This window comes from Loxodonta africana, chromosome 1 (assembly GCF_030014295.1).
Source record: "Loxodonta africana isolate mLoxAfr1 chromosome 1, mLoxAfr1.hap2, whole genome shotgun sequence".
Classification (NCBI taxonomy): Eukaryota; Metazoa; Chordata; class Mammalia; order Proboscidea; family Elephantidae; genus Loxodonta; species Loxodonta africana.
The window spans coordinates 74,069,850-74,088,940 of NC_087342.1; the positions used below are offsets into that span (position 1 = coordinate 74,069,850).

The window sequence follows — 19,091 nt, forward strand, 5'->3', positions numbered from 1 at the left end:
CCAGGGTTCCTTTCCACAAGCATGTTGTTGTTGTTAGGTATCCTTGAGTCGTTTCCAACTCATAGCGATACCATGATGTACAATACACCAAACACTGCCCGACTCTGCGCCATCCTCATAATCGTTGCAGTGTTTGAGCCCATTGTTGCAACCACTACTATGTCAGTCCAGCTCGTTGACCCTCTACTTTACTAAGCATGATGTCCTTCTCCAGGGACTGGCCACTCCTGATAACATGTCCAAAGTATGTGAGACGTAGTCTTGCCATCCTTGCTTCTAATGAGCATTCTGGCTGTACTTCTTCCAAAACAGATTTGTTCGTTCTTTTGGCAGTCCACGGTATATTCAATATTCTTCACCAACACCATAATTCAAATGCATCAAGTCATAAATTCAAATGCATCAAATCTTCTTCAGTCTTCCTTACTCAAGCATAAAACCAAAATCCAAACCTGTTGCCGCCCAGTCGACTCTTATTCATAGAGCTGCCCAGTAGGGTTTCCAAAGACGCACTGGTGGATTCGAACTGTTGACTTTTGAGGTAGCAGCCTGACGCTTAACCACTCTGCCAACAGAGCGTGAGTTCAAAGCAGCAGAACGTTTCAACAGGGCCGCCCTCTGCCCCGAGCCTTATGTTGATCCTCCCACCTCTTCAGTACACGCCTCTTCTCTTGTTGACTATCATTCAATACATAAACCCTATTTCAGCCCTTATATTCTGCTCTTCCCAGACCAGAGCATCTGTGAATCCCTGAGCCCAGGACCGTGATCCACAGCCTGCCACTGTCCACTCCAAGTTCCGGACTTAAGTAGTGTGCGCTCAGAATAGCCGGTTGTTCTGTGTTGAGATTGTTAAATCTGAAAGCAGCGGCAAATCCAGATGACAAAGAGAAAATGAGGAAATTTTGTTTTAAAAAATCTGGGAATAAACTTCCTCCTGCTGATAATAGAAATGCAGGCAGCTTCCTTGAAGAGTTCTCTGGTACGGTACTTCGGAAAAAAAAAAAAAAAAAGTCATATTGTAAGGGCTAGTGGGAGCCATAAAGGTCTACTGGTATTATAAATATCCATTAGATAGCGAGCACGCCAGAGTCTTGTAAAAATACTCTACAGAAATGAGGAAATCAAGGCAAAAAAAAGGATACACAACTTGGCCAAAGCCACAGATCTACCAGGAAAGAGTCGAGATAAGGGCCATATGCATCCTGGTTGCACTGGCCTGTATACTCGGCCCCTAACTATTGCTCTTCTCCCTCCCAGAGGAGAAGGCAGCCCTCGCTTGTAAATACTTCACTATTTTCACGTGCCTATTTTTTTAATTATTATTTTACCTACATTGACTCCTTTAATATTTACCCAGGGACAACAGATCTGCTTTAATTTTATACTTATGTCAACTCTGACCTTTAAGTTTCTAAGTGAATTTGGTTCTTAAAAAGTGTATCTTTATACATTTCTTGCCTGCGTTTTGCCTCATTTTGGGGGTGGGTGTTTTCGAACGTCTTTATCTGCTGCATCGAGTCTGAAATGATTTTCTCCTTAGTGAGTTACAGCTCTTAGGAGAGTGAGATGGAAAATATATGATTAATACCACAACAACGTATTTCATTGCACTTTAATTTTCATTGTAGCGTAATTAAAAATTACATGGATCACTAATTACTGATCCACACACAGCATCAGTATCCAATGTAAGAAACATGAAATTGTTCCAGGGACGGACAGATGAACCGACTAAACAAATGGAAATGTTGGCGAGTAGAAACAATAGATACAAACAAGCACACACCCAAAAGAAAAAAAAAAAAAGCTTTGATGGAAGGACAGTCGCTCTATTGCATACACCGTGTTCAAAGGGTGAAATTTCCTTTTTTACGTATATTAGGGAATGTAACTCCTGTAAAATAAACAGAAAAGAAATTGGTCTGTTTTACCGGAACCCACGTGATCTTGCGCACTTCATTTCTGTCTGCATATTGGTAATGAACAGTAGAAAATCGACCTAAACCTTACCGTGAGGGCCAGTGGCGCAATGGATAACGCGTCTGACTACGGATCAGAAGATTCTAGGTTCGACTCCTGGCTGGCTCGTCACCTTTTAATAGGTGGGGGGAAATACTCTCTGTGTCTGTTGTTCTGTTTACATTTGAAAGGAATCCCAGGCAAAAGTTAAGCACCCAGGGAGGAGTGAGGACGTAAGGAAGACAGGGGAAGTGTAGCAGGTTTTGGTTGATGTCTCTTTCTACAGAAGGACCTCCTTTCTAGGTGTTCTTGAAAGAGACTCCTGACGTTTGGGGCCGAGTGGAGGGGCTTAGGAGGGAAAATAAAGGTGAAACCGGAAAAAAGTACACGAACCAGCAAAACTGTGGGTGTACGCCTATTTATCTTACAGGAGTTGATTGAACAGTGTGCTCTGTAAGGGGCGCTGGGAATGAAAAGAATGAACCCACCACGCTCTCAGATCTCGTTTGATCCACAGTCTGTTGAACTGTGAGCGGGTTAAAAGCGAGGGGAGAATAGCCCAAAGGATTTGGAGCTTCCTGAAATGAATGTTTCTCAAATTTTAGGGTGCAGGACAATCACTTGGAGGAACGGTTAAACTTAATTTTCTGGGCCCCACCCCCCAGGGACTCTACGTTGGTTCTAGGACTTCTAGCAAGTTAATTTTGGTGCTGCTATTCCACAGATCACACTTACAACTGAACTGGTGCGTTATATTTTATTACCCAATTTTACAGCTGACAGGGACAGATAACTTTCAAAGAAGAAAAGAAAAAATGAAGCATCTATATGGGGGTCAAACCCACAGTCTCAACATTAGTACCACCAAGCTTTAACCAACAAGGTAACTGACCTTCTACTCTCAAGCTGTTCTTTTGTTTGTATGTTTTGTTTTTAATTCTCTTTAATAGAAGTGTACATTTCGTCAGATTTTCTTTTTTTTTTTGGTGTTATTTGTTTTAGAAAGAAGTCTGTTTCCACTTCTCCCTCCAACAAAGAACTTTATATAATAAGCACACTCACATTCTTGGACCTGATGGAAAAAATTGAGGCTTATTTTGACCTACATGCTGGGACAAAAAAAAAAAAAAAAACTACAGAGATTATATTGTGAAGACCAAAAATCGGTTGCCATCAAGACAATTCCCTCTGTAAAACAGAGTAGAACTACCCCATAGTGTCTCCACCAAGCAACTGGTGAATTCCAACTGCCAGCCTCTTGGTCAGCAGCCATGTGCTTAACCACTGTACCACCAGGGCTCCATATTATGAAGACAGAATATTTTCCACCTCCCCAGAATGTTCTGAAGCTGTAGCCACTATCAAATGTTTCAAAGACTTGTACTAAAAAAAAAAAAAAAAGACAGTATCTCAGTATTTTATATTGATTATATATATATTTTTCTTATATATTAAGATGACTGTATTTGGGGTTAAAACATTAAAATAAACTTTACCTGTTAATTTTTATTTTTTAAATGTAGCTACTAGAAAATTTTTAATTATTTCTTATACTATATCACATCATATATCATATCATGTATTAACTCTCACATCTTGCAGTGAGTGATTTGGTGACATCAATAAAGTGGAATCAATTTGCCAGGAACAGTTCTTTTTGGCAGACTCCATGGCTGTGTCTTACTCTAAAGAATTTTTGTTTGTTTTTTACTTAAGATGTGTATTCTACTCCCAAAGCAATATTCCTAGTGTGAGAAAATAGCAAATTTCACATATTACATTTCTTCTGCTATTTTTCCTTATTCATTCAAGAGGCTGCTTGACTTGGCTGATTAAGGACCCTATCTAGTAAACAAAGGATCCTAGGTTGCAATTTGGTGAGGCTGTCATTGTAGGTCAGAATGCTCCTTAGAAGAGAGGATGGCAATACTTCATCTTATGCATTTTGGGCATGTTATCAGGAGGGCCCAGTTCTTAGGACATCGTAGTTGGTACTTAAGTCGAGGGTCATCAAACAAGAGGAAGATGCATTGACACAGTGGCTTCAGCAATGGGCTCAAGCATAACAATGATTATGAGGATGGCCCAGGACCGGGCAGCTTTTGGTTCTACTGTATATAGCGTTGCTATGAGTCAGAACTGACTAAAAAAAAAAAATTTTTTTTTTTTTAGGACACTTAAAAACAGCTTACTGTAGGCTTTTGTAATTTTGAAAAGTGTTAGCCCTGGTTTTGTTGAAGACAGCTTGGGGAATTTATTCTTGATGAAACTGCTGTTATTTGATTATTTCCTGGTGTGGAAAACTGAGAAATGGCGATGTGGTTTCTGAGTGTGGCAGTGGCCCAAGTTTCTAAGGAGAAGAGAGGAAGAAAGCCTGAACTATCTGAAAAGTTGCATAAAGAAAATCACCCCCCACATGGCAGGACTGAAACACTTTAAATTTTTTCTTGAATACCAGACAATTCAGAATTTTCTTTGATGACAATCTCTTTCCCTTGTACCGTGCAATGATCAATGATTTGCTTTGCAAACATTGAATATTTTGTCTTTGATCTTATTATGACTCTATAATTTAAGAACTTATGATAAAAGCTCCAGCAGTTACTGAAATAATTGCTTTGTTGTATTATTCCCACAAGTGGTCTTAATTCTTCTTTGCATCCTGAAATATTCACCATGCATAGCGTCCAATAAATATTTGTGAATGGATCGATGAACATCTATTTTCTTTTCTCAAATTTCACTGAGGTCATTAGAATGGAGCTGGGCACTAGAGAAGCTGAGAAGGCTACAGGAGCTGCTAGAACCAGAAAGTACAATCTTTTTTCCTCCTGCAGTGTCTCTTCAGCACCCTCTATTGACAAAACTTCAGTGCTAGGTGGCACCGGAAATAGAAAGTGTTTTAAAAACCCAGGCCCATTTTCACAAAGCAGTATAAAAGGGTGAATTCTGAGCTGAGATAAACAGCACAAATAGTTACATAATCACCAGGTTCCCAGAACAGCTCCCCCTAAACCACCTTCTTCCCACTAATAACAAAATGAAAACTGCAAAATGGGTCCCATCAATTAAGCACTTTGTAAACAGTGCTCCGAACACGTGCTCTGTCTGTAATTGACCTGTTTACGCATTCCCTGAGATTTTTCACTTCATATGTCCTGGACAGATGAAGAAAAAGAGAAAAGAAAGGAACAAAGAATAGAAGGAACACATAGAAAACAACTAGCAAGATAGTAGATTTTAATGCAAATGTCAGTAATTCATTAAATACAAATTGTTTAAACACACCAATTACAGACATAGTTTGTTGACTGGATAAAAAAGAAAGACCCAACTATATGCTGTTTACAAGAAACCAAATTTAAATATAATCATATAGTTAGGTTAAAAAGTAAAAGGGTTCAAAATTATATGCCCTCAGAACACCAATCAAAAGAAGATAGGGGAGTCTATACTAATTTCAGACAAAATAGGCTTCATGTAAAAAGACCAGACTTAATGGTCAGACAGGGACTAGAAGGACCCTAGAGATCATGGCCCCCAGACCTTCTGTTACCCCAAGACAAGAACCATTACCAAAGCCAACTCTTCAGACAGGGATTGGACTGGAATATGAGATGGAAAATGATACTGGTGAAGAACGAGCTTCTTGGATCAAGTAGACACATGAGACTATGTTGGCATCTCCTGTCTGGAGGGGAGACGAGAGGGCAGAGCGGGCCAGAAGCTACCCAAATGGACATGAGGAGAGAGAGTGGAGGAAAGAACTGTGCTATCTCTTTAACATGAAGCCACAGTAAAACATGACAGGGTGATATTAGGATATTTGATACGACCTCTCTCAAAAAATGATAAATAAGACTATCCAAGTGAAAAATTTCTTCTCTGGAAAATTCATTGTTAAGAAAACAAAAGACGAGTTATATACACTGAGATAAAATGTTTACAAAACACGTATTTGATAATGGTGATGTGTCTATGGTGATGTGTCTAGAAATATAAAGAACTCTCAAAACTCAATAATTAGAAAACAAGCTAATTAAAAATGGACGAATATTTGAACAGACATTTTACCAAAGAATATATCTGGCTGACTAATAATTGCATAAAAAGATGCTCAACATCATTAGCCTTTAGGGAAAAGCAAAGTAAAATCACAATAAGATACTATCCACCATAGGCACTAAAATGATTAAAAATTTAAAAGATCCTTAAAAGTACCAAGTGTTGGTGAGAAACTTTAATACATTGCTGGTGGGAATGTAAGACGGCATAGCTGCTTTGGAAAACATTCTGGCAGTTTCTCATAAAACTTGTAATGCAAAAGTAATAAGTCCTACATTAAAGCCCAGTATCACTATGAGGAAGAACAGAAAAAAAATCCTAAAAATATCAGGGGCCAAAGAATAACTCTTTACAGCCATCCCATCCAAGAATAGTCTCATCACAATCTAATTAAATACTGAATGTTTTTCTTTTATGAAAACTCTAACCATTCCGAATAGCACCGAATAGTATTTCCTTTCACCTCCCTTTCTTCAGGAATGGTTAACTACTAGGTCCTTCTCACTAAAAGTTAAATGGAAAAGCATATTATTTCGTTATTGATAATTTCCTCTTCTTTGGAGAGCACTTAAAAAAAAAAAAGTGTTTCCTCTGACAAATTCGCCCGCACCTTGGGGATGATTCTACCTATTTGGCGCTCTTACACCGGACACTGGGTCTAAAGACGAGAGCCATCCCCATAGCTTTAATGAAGAGTTGGCCTTTTGTGAGTCCAACCTCCCAAAAATATATATATTATTATTTTATTGAGTCCAGTTATCCAGAAATAAAAAGAGCCAGTGCTGTACCTGGAACCGGTTGCCGTCGAGTCGATTCCGACCCATAGCGAGCCAGTGCCGGAGGGACTCAATGCCTTTTGCCTGTCTGTGCCTTGGATAACCAGAAGCTTTCTGCTGCCGAAGGACTAAAATCTCACCGTTTCCTTCCTCTTGGAGCTTAATTGTCTGGAGAATTCAGTTCTCTTTAGGTAGAACATTTACTTAGGCTTTTTTGTATGTGCTACATACCTGTAGCCCAAATGCACAAAGTTAGAAATACCTTCTTAATATTGGCCCACGAGGTATTTCCGCAGAAAGGCAGTACAATATTTAATACCCAGTTGTCTTTTGGAATGTTTGGAATCATTAAATCGGTTTCCATACAAAGATTCTAGCTCCTAAAAACTAACTAACTAACCCGCTCCTAGATTTGCACTAAGAATTGTCGTCAGGTAAAATACCTGTTAAAATTGCTTTACCGGGAGTGGGGTTCGAACCCACGCGGACATACGTCCATTGGATCTTAAGTCCAACGCCTTAACCACTCGGCCATCCCGGTGACGGATGAATGCTGTGCTGTCAATTATTATCTTGTTAAAATGAATGTGTTTATTGCTAGTCCCTGGGAAATTGTGATTAGTTTTGTATCTGTGAAACCTGAGACCAGGCTTCAAAGAGCGTAAGGAAGAAGCAAATCCTTTCGATACTCCTTGGAAAGAGACTATGAAAAAGTTTATTTTCAACAAGTATTTATTAATTAGATCACTGAGTGTTAGGGAAAGACTGAACATACCCTGATTTCATGGACTTGCATTAAAATTAAGAAGATTATGACCAAAAGTCAAACAAACAGAAAACAAGATGATACAGGAATACTCTTTTTCAGACGCACCTCATTTTTTCACCCTTTATGCTCAAGAAAAGGCACTTCTTTTAGTGGGTCTGGAAATAAAAACCAAAGGGAAAACAGTAATGAGAATGGGAAAAATACAGTCAAATCACCTCATGTCTCACTCCAAACCTGGGGAATCTCACTCACCTGGTGAGGACTTCGGGTCGGGGGCCCCAGGATGGTTATATTGAGACAAGCTCCCCTTTGAGTAGGTTTGGAAAACCCTAGTGGATGCAAACGAAATTTGAATCTGTGATATTTCAACTGTTCGCAAATAAAACATATCTTTCCTGAGTCCCCACTATGTGCTGGGCACATATAAGCTACCAAGTCAGTAGAACTCTGCCGGAGACTTCAGGAATGGGATGGGGGGGGGTGGAATTGTTTAAAAACTCATTAAACTTGTGCCTCCTTTTTAGTCATGGGAGGGACCAGATGCAATAACTTTTCCTTCACTTTAGAGGGAATATCTCCACATGCCCCACACCACCCGACTCCTAGAAATTTCTATGAGGTGGAAGGTGTCTAAGTTTTTGTGGGATTAATTTCCCACCCTCTAGCATGCAAACATTTTACAGTAAGTCCAGAGTCATTGACACTTCTTCCTTACTAGGTCCTATCAGCATAATGTATCAATGTAATAGGCCAGTGTGACTTCTTGTGGAAGGGATAGGTGATCAAGGTCCCTGCAGACTAAATTATAACATAGGGCTGTGTGTTGGAGTAGCCCTAAGGTAGGCAATTGAAGGTGTATTGCCAGCCTTGCCAGCTGAAGGTAAACTCCTTCTGGTGGTCCATTGGAAGCAGGTATGGAGAAAAAGGCATTAGGCAGATCAATAGCTGCCTACCAGGTGCCAGGAGATGTATTAACTTGCTCAAGCAGTGAAGCCCCATCTGAAACACTAGATAACTAAGACTCCAATGGGTATTTGGGAGATTGTGTTGAAAATCTGTAAAAGGTTCTGGAATCAGAGAAGAAATTAAGTCTTAAATTAGGATTTGGAATGGAATTAATTTATAAACATCATAAAACACCTACTGAAAGTCACCAAAAGAAAATGTCCCTCTGTTATTTGGTTATCAGGGGAAAGAACTACAGTATGAGAGGGTTGTGTCATCTGAACCAGGTACACATGGAAGATCCAAGGACAACTCTCCCCAGGCTTATAACCATTCATGCAGGAAGGGTCTCACCTTTGCTGGGAATACAAAGTTTAATAGGTTCACACATGAATTTTCTTTTATTTATTTATAATTGAACTTTAGCTGAAGGTTTACAGAACAAACTAGTGTCTCATCATTAGTACACACATTGTTGTATGACATTGGTTAACAACCCTGTGACATGTTAGCACTCTCCTTTCTCAACCCTGGGTTCCCTATTACCAGCTTTCCTGTTCTCTCCTACTTGCTTTCCAGTCCCTGCCCCAGGGCAGGTGTGCCACTTTAGTCTTGTTTTGTTTCAAGGTCTGTTCAATCTTTGGCTGCAGGGTGAACCTCAGGAGTGGCCTCATTACAGAGCTCAAAGGGTGTCCAGGGGCCGTACTCTCAGGGTTTCTCCAGTGTCTCTCAGGCTAGCAAGTCTGGCTTTTCTTTTTGAGTTAGAATTTTGTTCTGCCTTTTCCTCCAGCTCTGCCCAGGATCTTCTATTGTGATCCCTGTCAGAGCAGTCAGTGATGGTAGTCAGGCACCATCTAGCTGTACTGGACTCAGTCTGGTGGAGGCTGTAGCAGATGCAGTCAATTAGTCCTTTGGACTGATCTTCCCTGTGTCTTTCATTTTCTTCATTATTTCTTGCTCCCGAAGGAGTGAGACCAGTGGAGTGTCCTAGATGGCTGCTCACAAGCTTTTAAGACCCCAGATGATACTCACCAAAGGGTAGAACATTTTATTTTTAAACTATGTTATGCCAACTAAGCTAGATGATCCCTGAGACCATGGTCCCGACAGCCCTCAGCCCAGCAATTTGGTCCCTCAGGGAATTTGGGCATGTCTAGGGAGCTACTGCAACCCTGCCTTGTACAGGCTGTGCTGTCTTCCCCAGTATTGTGTACTGTCTTACCCTTCACCAAAGTTACCACTTACCTATTGTCTATTAAGTGTTGCTCCATCCCCACCCCTCCCCACCCTCATAACCATGAAAGACTCTTTCTTTTTGTATGTAAACCTTTCCAAGAGTTTTTACAGTAGTGGTCTCATACAATATTTGTCCTTTTGTGATTGACTTACTTCACTCAGCATAATGTCCTCCAGATGCACCCATGTTATGCAATGCTTCACAGATTCATCCTTGTTCTTCAGTGTTGTGTAATACTTCACTGTGTGTATGTACCAGGGTTTGTTTACCCATTCATCTGTTGATGGGCATCTAGGTTATTTCCATCTTTTTGCTATTGTGAACAATGCTGCAATGGACATGGGTGTACATGTATTTTTCATGTGATGACTCTTATTTCTCTAGGATATATGCCTAGGGGTGGGGTTGCTGGACCATATTATATTTCTATTTCTAGCATTCTAAGGAAGCGCCATAGCATTTTCCAAAATCATTGTATCATTTTTCATTCCCACCAGCAGTGCATAAGAGTTCCCATCTCCCTGCAGCCTCTCCATTTGTTATTTTCTGTTTTATTGATTCATGCCAGTAATGCTGGGGTGAGATGCTATCTCATTGTGGTTTTGATTTGCATTTCTCTGATGCCAAAGATTGAGAAAGAGCATTTCTTAGTGTGTCTGTTGGCCACTTGAATGTCTTCTTTGGTGAAATGTCTGTTCATATCCTTTGTCCATTTTTTAATTGGATTACTTGTCTTTTGTTGTAGAGGTGTTGGATTTTCTTGTAGATTTTAGAGATTAGATCTTTTTATTATTTGTAATAGCCAAAATTTTTTTCCCAGTCTGTAGGTTCTCTTTCTCCTCGTTTGGTGAAGTCTTTTGATGAACATGAGTGTTTAATTTTTAGAAGATCCCAGTTATCTAGCTTATCCCCTGGAGCTTGTGTGTTGTTGGTTGTGATATGTATCCTGTTAATGCCATGTGTTAGGGCCTCTAGTGTTGATCCTATTTTTTCTTCTATGAACTTCATAGTTTTTGGCTTTATATTTAGGTCTTTGATCTATTTTGAGTTAGTTTTTGTATATGGTGTGAGTTATGGGTCCTGTTTCATTTTTTTTGCAGATGGACTTCCAGTTTTTCCAGCATCATTTGTTAAAAAGACTGCCTTTTCCCCATTTGATGGACTTTGGGCCCTTCTTGAAGATCAGGTGACCATAGGTGCATGGATTTACATCTGGGTTCTCAATTCTGTCCCACTGGTCAGCGTATCTGTTGTTGTACCAGTACCAGGCTGTTTTGACTACCGTAGCTGTATAGTAGGTTCTGAGATCAGGTAGTGTGAGTCCTCCTACTTCATTCTTCTTCTTCAGTAGTGCTTTACTTATCCGGGACCTCTTCCCTTTCCATATAAAGGTAATGATAAGTTTTTCCACCTCTTTAAAGAGTGTCGTTGGTATTTGGATTGGTATTGTATTGTATTTGTAAATCGCTTTGGGTACTATTGTCATTTTCACAATGTTGGGTCTACCTATCCATGAGCATGGTATGTTTTTCCATTTATGTAGATCTCATTTGGTTTCTCGCAGTAGTGTTTTGTAGTTTTCTTTGTATAGGTCTTTTACATCCCTGGTTAGATTTATTCTCAAGTATTTTATTTTTTCAGGGGACTATTATAAATGGTATTGTTTTCTTGATTTCCTTTTCATCATTCTCTTTATTGGTGTGTAGGAATCCAGCTGATTTTTGTACGTTGATCTTATATCCTGCTACTCTGCTGACTCTTTCTATTAGTTCCAGTAGTTTTCTGATGAAGTCTTTTTTTTTTTTTCTAAGTATAGTATCATATCATCCACAAATAGGGAGAGTTGAACTTCTTCATTACCGATTTGGATGCCCGTTATTTCTGTTTCTTGCCTTATTGCTCTAGCTAAGACTTCCAAAAAAAGAAGAAGTTAAATAGGAGTGGTGATAAAGGGCATCCTTGTCTTGTTCCTGTTCTCAAGGGGAATGAGAATGATATTGGCTGTTGGTTTTGCACATGTGTCCTTTGTTATGTTGAGAAATTTCCCTTCTATACACATTTTATTGAGAGTTTTTATCAGGAATAGGTGTTGGATTTTGTCAAATGCCCTTCCTGTATTGGTTGAGATGATCGTGTGATTCTTTTCTTTCCTTTTATTTATGTGGAGGATTACGTTGATTGATTTTCTAATGTTGGACCATCCTTGCATACCTGGTATAAATCCTACTTGGTCATTTTTTTTTTTTTAATATGATGCTGAATTCTATTGGCTAGAATTCTGTTGAGAATTTTTGCATCTATATTCATGAGAGATATTGGTCTGTAATTTTCTTTTTTTGTTGTGTCATTGCCTGGTTTTGGTAACAGGGTTATGCTGGCTTCATAGAATGGATTTGGAAGTACTGCTTCCTTTTCTATATTCTGAAATAGTTTGAGTAGTACTGGTGTAAGCTCTTCTCTGAATGTTTGGTAGAGTTCTCCAGTGAAGTCTTCTGGGCCAGGGCTTTTTTGGGTTGGGAGTTTTTTGTTTTTTACCTTTTTGATCTCTTCTTTTGTTATGGGTCTGTTCAGATTTTCAACATCATTTTGTGTTAGTTTGGGTAGGTAGTGTGTCTCTAGAAATTTGTCCATTTCCTCTAGGTTTTCAAATTTGTTGGAGTATAGTTTTTTATAATACTGTTTTATGATCCTTTTTATTTCAGTTGGGTCTGTTGTAATGTCCCTCATTTCATTTCTTATTTAGGTTATTTGTGTTCTCTCCTGTTTTTCTTTTGTCAGTTTGGTCAGTGGTTTGTCGATTTTGTTGATCCTTTTAAATAAGGAATTTTTGGTTTTGTTGATCCTTTCTCTATTGTTTTTCTATTCTCTATTTCACTTATTTCTATTCTGATCTTTATTATTTCCTTTCTTCTGGCAAGCACATATTGCCGTTATTGACAGATGAAGCCATGATAAAGGAATGCATCACTTAGTTCCTTGGTCCATCCACCTCAGAGTTTTATCTTTGGCCTTTTACTTCATCTGTGCCAGGGATCAAAGAGGTGGCCTGAGAGATTCTTGCGTTTGCCAAATATTGAGGAAAATCTACACCTGTCAGTGCTAGGATCAGAGCTGGAGTGGGAAGAGTGAGTGGTGAGTGCAAAAAAACAGCGTATCAGAAAAAGGAGTTTTCTCACACAATGACATATACAAGAGTTTTCATACTATCCTCTTATTGTGATTCTTAATATTCACTATACAGTAGAATCATCTGTAGAGTTTATAGAATATAATTATCTAGAAAGTTTTTTTTTTTTAGAAAGTTTAAATACTAAATATGATGGGTCAAAAAATTAAGTCAGTAGAAATTTTATCTGGAAAAATATCTTTATGACTTAGAAGACAGAAAATGACCTTCAAGGAACGCTTCAAAACCACAAACAGTACAGTAAGACATTGCTATAGTTTACTTAACTCCTTGCAGTTGAGCCGATTTTGACTCATAGTGACCCTACAGGATAGAAAAGAACTCCTCCATAGGGCTTCCAAGGAGCGGCTGGTGGATTTGAACTGTTAATCTTTTGGTTAGCACCCGAGCTTTTACTACAACTTCTAACCAAAAGATCGGCAGTTCAAGTGCACCAGCGGCTCCTTGGAAACCCTATGGAGCAGTTCTACTCTGCCCTATAGGGTCGCTATGAGTGGAAATGGACTCTACCACAATGGGTTTGTATAGTTCACTTTGTCCAAATCCAAGATATGTTCAATAAAAGCCGCGAGGAAAAAGTAAATAGACAGGTGTGACAAAAGTAGAAGATACTGGAAATGTTTATGTCACAACAGCTTAATCTATACAATGTAGTAAGAAGCCAAGAAAATTAGCAAGATCTTGCAGCAAGCTCAACAGAAAATAGATAAAGAATATAGACAGATACGTGTCAAACCCAGGGTACAGAGGAATCTGGAAAGACAAAAAAAAATTTTAAACAATATTATTAGTAATCCATAAAAATGCAAAAAAAATGAGATAATACTCTACCTACATTGGATTGGCAGACTCGGAAGCTAGATGTATCAGTTATTGCAGGAATGGGAATATAAGAACTTTCATGTTCTGGTGGAAGTGCATACTGATGTAGCATTCTGGAGAACAGTCTCATACTTTACTCAAGATTATTCCTACACAATGACCCAGGTAGTCTGCTCCTAGGTGTATATGCCTCACACTCCCAAATCTTACTAAAGTATAGATAGTACCATATATGCTTGTTAATGCAGCATTATTTTTAGTCTTTTAGAATCAAATTCAACACTGATACCATCATCAGACAGTAGATTGGTAAAGCGTGGTAAATGTATTATGCAACTGTAAGATGTAACAGAATAAATGTACATGTAACAATATTTATAAATCTTATGAAGCTCAAAAAGATATTTAACACAGTAATTTTTTGTAAATTAAAATATATGAGCAAAAAATACCTACATATAAAAATCGCAAACAAAATGATACTCATTAAATCTATATAAACTGGTAGGATAACGAGTTGGAGATATTGGGATAAAAAAGAAACAATGCCTGAATATAGTCATTGATATTCAGTTGGGTTTGGTGAAATGGGAGTGGTGCATAGATAGAATTTAGAGGGGATTTCTGGAAATTGGATAGGAAATGATCAAGCCCCCAAAGGAGCTGTCACACCACTTCAAGACCTTGTATGTTAAAAAAAAAAAAAAAAAAATTTGTATGTTAGTGTATGTATATTAAAAAAAAAAGTGTTAGTGCTCAGTAAATAAATGCTTCAGTCCTCCTTCCAATTTGCACAAGCCAGCCCTGCGAAGATTACAGGATAATCCTCTCAACCATATCTCAAAAGTACACTTCAGATCAAACAGCCCAGTTTGAGAAAGTTGTGACCTAGCCGAGACCACTCCTCATCCAGTTTATCTTCCCCTTTTGATCCCTCACCGCTTCTTCCTCCAGGAAATAATTATCCTTTCTGTATTCTCACAGCACCCCAAAACCTCAGCTGAGTTAGTGTTTGTCAGTCTGTACCCTGATTCTAACTATCCTAGCTTTCGCTCAATTTTAGAATCTGTACAGACACAGGCTGTATATACCTCGTTTCGAAGGGACAGTTTTTTACTGCTTTTTGCCGTAGGGCCAAAGAATAAAACAAACCAGCAGTTAAACTAAGCAAGTCAGGATGGCCGAGCGGTCTAAGGCGCTGCGTTCAGGTCGCAGTCTCCCCTGGAGCCGTGGGTTCGAATCCCACTCCTGACAGCAAAGGTTTTGTTTGGAGCCTTGGTGGAACAGAGGTAAAAGCGCTCGGCTGCTAACTGAAAGATCGGCGGTTCGAACCCACCAGCCGCACTGAGGAAGAAAAAAAAAAAAAAAAGCGGCAGTTCTGCTTCGGTAAAGGTTTACAGACCTGGAAACCCTATGGAGCAGTTCTATTCTGTCTTGTTAGGGGTGCTATGAGTCGGAATCGACTCCACCGTAGTGAGTTTGAATTGAAACCCGGGTGGCGCAACCCTGGTAGACCTCTGCTGATAGTCAAAAACGGACGGCAGCTCGAATCCACCAACCGCTCTTTGGAAACTTGAGAGGGCAATTCTACTATGAGTCAGAGTCGACTCCACGGCAACGGATTTAGCTTTTAGTTTATATATATATACATATATATATAATCCATAAACCAAACCCGCTGCCGTCGAGATTCCGACTCATAGCGACCCTAGAACTGCCCCCATAGAGTTTCCAAGGAGTGCCTGGTGGATTCGAACTGCTGGCCTTTTGGTTAGCAGCCGGAGCATTTAACCACTACGTCACCAGGGTTTCCATATTATCCATATAAACATAAAAATTAAATATATATATCGTAAACAACAGAGATTTTTCACCTTGCGATGCTTCATGAAAATTAGCCAATTTCCCTTGATTGAAAATTAGCTAGTTCCCCCACCGTCTGTCGGTTTGACGTGTTGTGGGAGCTTCCGAGTTGGCTGTGACGCTGGAAGCTATGCCATTGACATGCAAATACAGCAGGGTCACCCATGGCGGACTTGTTTCAGCTGAGCTTCTAGACTAGGACAGACTAGGAAGAAGGACCTGGCAGTGTACGTCTGAAAAGAATTAGCCAGTGAAAACCTTATGAACAGCAACTGAACATTTTCTGATATACTGCTGAAAGATGAGCCTCCCAGGTTGGAAAGCACTCAAAAGACGACTGGGGAAGACCTGCGTCCTCAAAGTAGAGTGGACCTTAATGACATGGATGGAGTCAAGCTTTCGGAACCTTCATGTACTGATGTGGCACGACTCAAAATGAGAAGAAACGTGGACTCAAACATAACAACAATTGTGAACATATGGCGCAGGACCGGGTGGTGTTTCGTTTTGTTGTGCATGGGGTCGTTACGAGTAGGAACAGTGTTGACGGCATTTAACAACAACAGCCTTGACGGAAGGTGTGAGGCTTTCTCAGAGGGAGTCAAGCAATGATGGCTGAAACCACTTCAGGTTCAGCATGAAGCTTCTCTGACAGCAGGCCCTACTGGGCTGAATTAAAATAAGATGAAAAATTACTTACAGTAGGGATAAGCCTGTAAGATTATTTGAGGTAGCTCAAATAGCAGTGCCTTTCCCACTCGATAGCAATATATATATATATATATTTGTTAAGCATAAAAGAGGTGGCAAGGACTGTTGGGGAAATGTCACTGTGACTGATTAGAGCAGTTTTGGTGGAGTGGTGACACCAAAACCTGATTGGCACTTAATTAATTGTACATGTAGAAATGGTTGAATAGGTGTATGTTTTGCTGTGTATATTCTCAACAAGAACAACAAAAAAATAAATAAGATATGTATAATGTATATGTATACACATACCTATGTATACATAAAGTGATTGGAGCGGAGTTAAGGGAGAGGGGGTGTAGACCAATTGAAGATAGCAAATATGGATACATTTTAGAGAGATTTTCTCCAAAATGAGCTGGCTAAATGGCCACAGATGCATCGAGAAATTAGATTAATAAAATTTTTTTTTAAGATCTGAGAAATAATTAACATATTTGTATGCTAGTGCAACTGATCTATTATAGAGAAGAAAATGGCTGGAATAATGTTCTGGAGTATGTTGTTGTTGTTAGGTGGCATCGCGTTGATTACCAATCGTAGCGACCCCATGAACAACAGAATAAAACCTACTTGGTCCATCAGAAAATGTTCTACTGCTATTTATAAGGTTTCCACTGGCCGATTTTTTTAGAAGTAGATTTCCAGGCCCTTTTTCCTAATCTGTCTTAGTCTGGAAGCTCTGGTTAAATCTGTCCACCATGGTGATCCTGCTGGTATTTGAAATATCTATGGCATAGCTTCCAGTATCACAGCAACACGAAAGTACATGCAACACAAAAAACAGACAAGTGGTTGTCCTTGAGTATGGTGCAGGAGGTAAGCTCTATTGTAGAAGTGAATAGATTAAATTGGCGCATAGGTCATTAAACCCTCATAGAAATAAAGTAGCTTGGCATAGAGACTCGCAGTTGTGTAAATATTTGTGGAAATTCTCTATCGGTTGCTTCACATTGTTTAGTAGAGTGCAATTCATCAGCTAAGAGTGAAGGTGGTTGAGAAGGTGGAGGAAATCTGAGGAGAGCAGATAAAGTGTGAAATGATCATCTAGGAAAAATTTAATGGAATAAAGGCAAATAGGATGACTGACTAGCAGCATTAGAGGCCCGCTTGTCATAGATATATAAGGAGACAAATGTGTTTTTCACCAGCATTATTCAACTGCTCACATGCAGGCACAGAATAGGGAGAGCTGGGTTTATCCTGCATTGTAGCTTTATTAAAAAGTGTAAAGTGAAAGAACGGCAAGAGTTTTGAGACCTTATGCAAGGAAGTGGCTATAATTTAAGTGAATAGAGAAGGAAAAGAGAACATGAAGAAATTATATTACAGTGAAAATGTAATATTACCAGACAAATTTCTGTGCTTTGGAAAGTTGGAAATTAGCTAAATGATTATACAGTAGTTATCAGGGCTGGGACTAGGTGCAAAATTTAACTCAGTAATCAAGTTAAATTATATTCTAATGCAATTTTTTAAAATTTTTATTGTGCGTTAGGGGAAAGTTTACAAGTCAAGTCAGGCTCTCATACAAAAATTTATACACACCTTGCTATATACTCCTAATTGCTCTCGTCTCAATGAGACAGCACAATCATTCCCTCCATCCTCTCTTTTCATGTCCATTCGGCCAGTCCCTGACCCCCTCCACCCTCTCCTCTCCCCTCCAGACAGAAGATGCCAACGTAGTCTCAAGTGTCTACCTGATCCAAGAAGCCCACTCTTCACCAGCATCATTTTCTATCCCATTGTCCAGTCCAATTCCTGTCTGAAGAGTTGGCTTTGGGAATGGTTCCTGTCTTGGGCTAACAGAAGGTCTGGGGACCATGACCACTGGGGTCCTTCTAGTCTCAATCAGACCATTAATCTGGTCTTTCTATGAGAATTTGAGGTCTGCATCCCACTGTTCTGCAGCTCCCTTGGGGGTTCTGTGTTGTGTTTCCTGTCAGGGCAGTCGTCAGTTGTAGCCAGGCACCATCTAGTTCTTTTGGTCTCAGGCTGATGTAGTCTCTGGTTTATGTGGCCCTTTCTGTGTCTTGGGCTCATAACTACCTTGTATGTTTGTTGTTCTTCATTCTCCTTTGCTCCAGGTGGGCTGAGACCAATTGATGTCTAATGCAATATTTTTAAAAATTAGAATAAATGCAAAAAATTCACGATGAGCAAACATCACCGTTTTGAATAAAGACAAGATAAGTATTACTAATTTTTCCTTTGTCTCAGATTCCAGTATGGCTCTTCTAGGCATGCCCTCTACTCAGGAGCTCCAAGTTGAATGGGGAGAAATGAATATATGTAACAGCACCCTGGGGAAGTCCTGAGGAGCCCTGAGATGGAAGAGAAGGAGGCAGGGTTAAAAAAAATAATAACTTTTGGGGGGGGCCAAGATGGCGGACTAGGTGGACGCTCCCGCGGATCCCTCTTGCAACAAAGACTCGGAAAAACAAGGGAATCGATCACATACATAACAATCTATGAACTCTGAACAACAAGCACAGACTTAGAGACGGAGGACAAACAAATACGGGCAGACAGCGACTGTTTTCAGAACTAGGAGCCAGCGCACCAGCTGACTACTTGGAAAATCTAGTTTCCCAGTGATGGCTCGGAGACAGCAGTCCATATCAAACCACATAAAGAAACAGACCATGACAGCTTCTCCAACCCCCCAAACAAAAGAATCAAAATCTTTCCCAAATGAAGATACAATCCTGG

The 19,091-nt window shown here is 39.6% G+C and overlaps 3 non-coding genes across 3 annotated transcripts; 2 read left to right on the forward strand and 1 right to left on the reverse strand.

Annotated features, from left to right (window-relative positions):
* Nucleotides 1-2,018: 2,018 nt before the first annotated feature.
* TRNAR-ACG (transfer RNA arginine (anticodon ACG)) lies at nt 2,019-2,091 on the forward strand. Its single transcript has one exon. It is a non-coding gene; the product is annotated as a tRNA-Arg (tRNA).
* Nucleotides 2,092-7,261: 5,170 nt separating this feature from the next.
* TRNAL-UAA (transfer RNA leucine (anticodon UAA)) lies at nt 7,262-7,344 on the reverse strand. The gene has a single exon. It is a non-coding gene; the product is annotated as a tRNA-Leu (tRNA).
* A 7,590-nt stretch (nt 7,345-14,934) lies between these two features.
* On the forward strand, nt 14,935-15,017 carry TRNAL-CAG (transfer RNA leucine (anticodon CAG)). The gene has a single exon. It is a non-coding gene; the product is annotated as a tRNA-Leu (tRNA).
* The last annotated feature ends 4,074 nt before the right edge of the window (nt 15,018-19,091 follow it).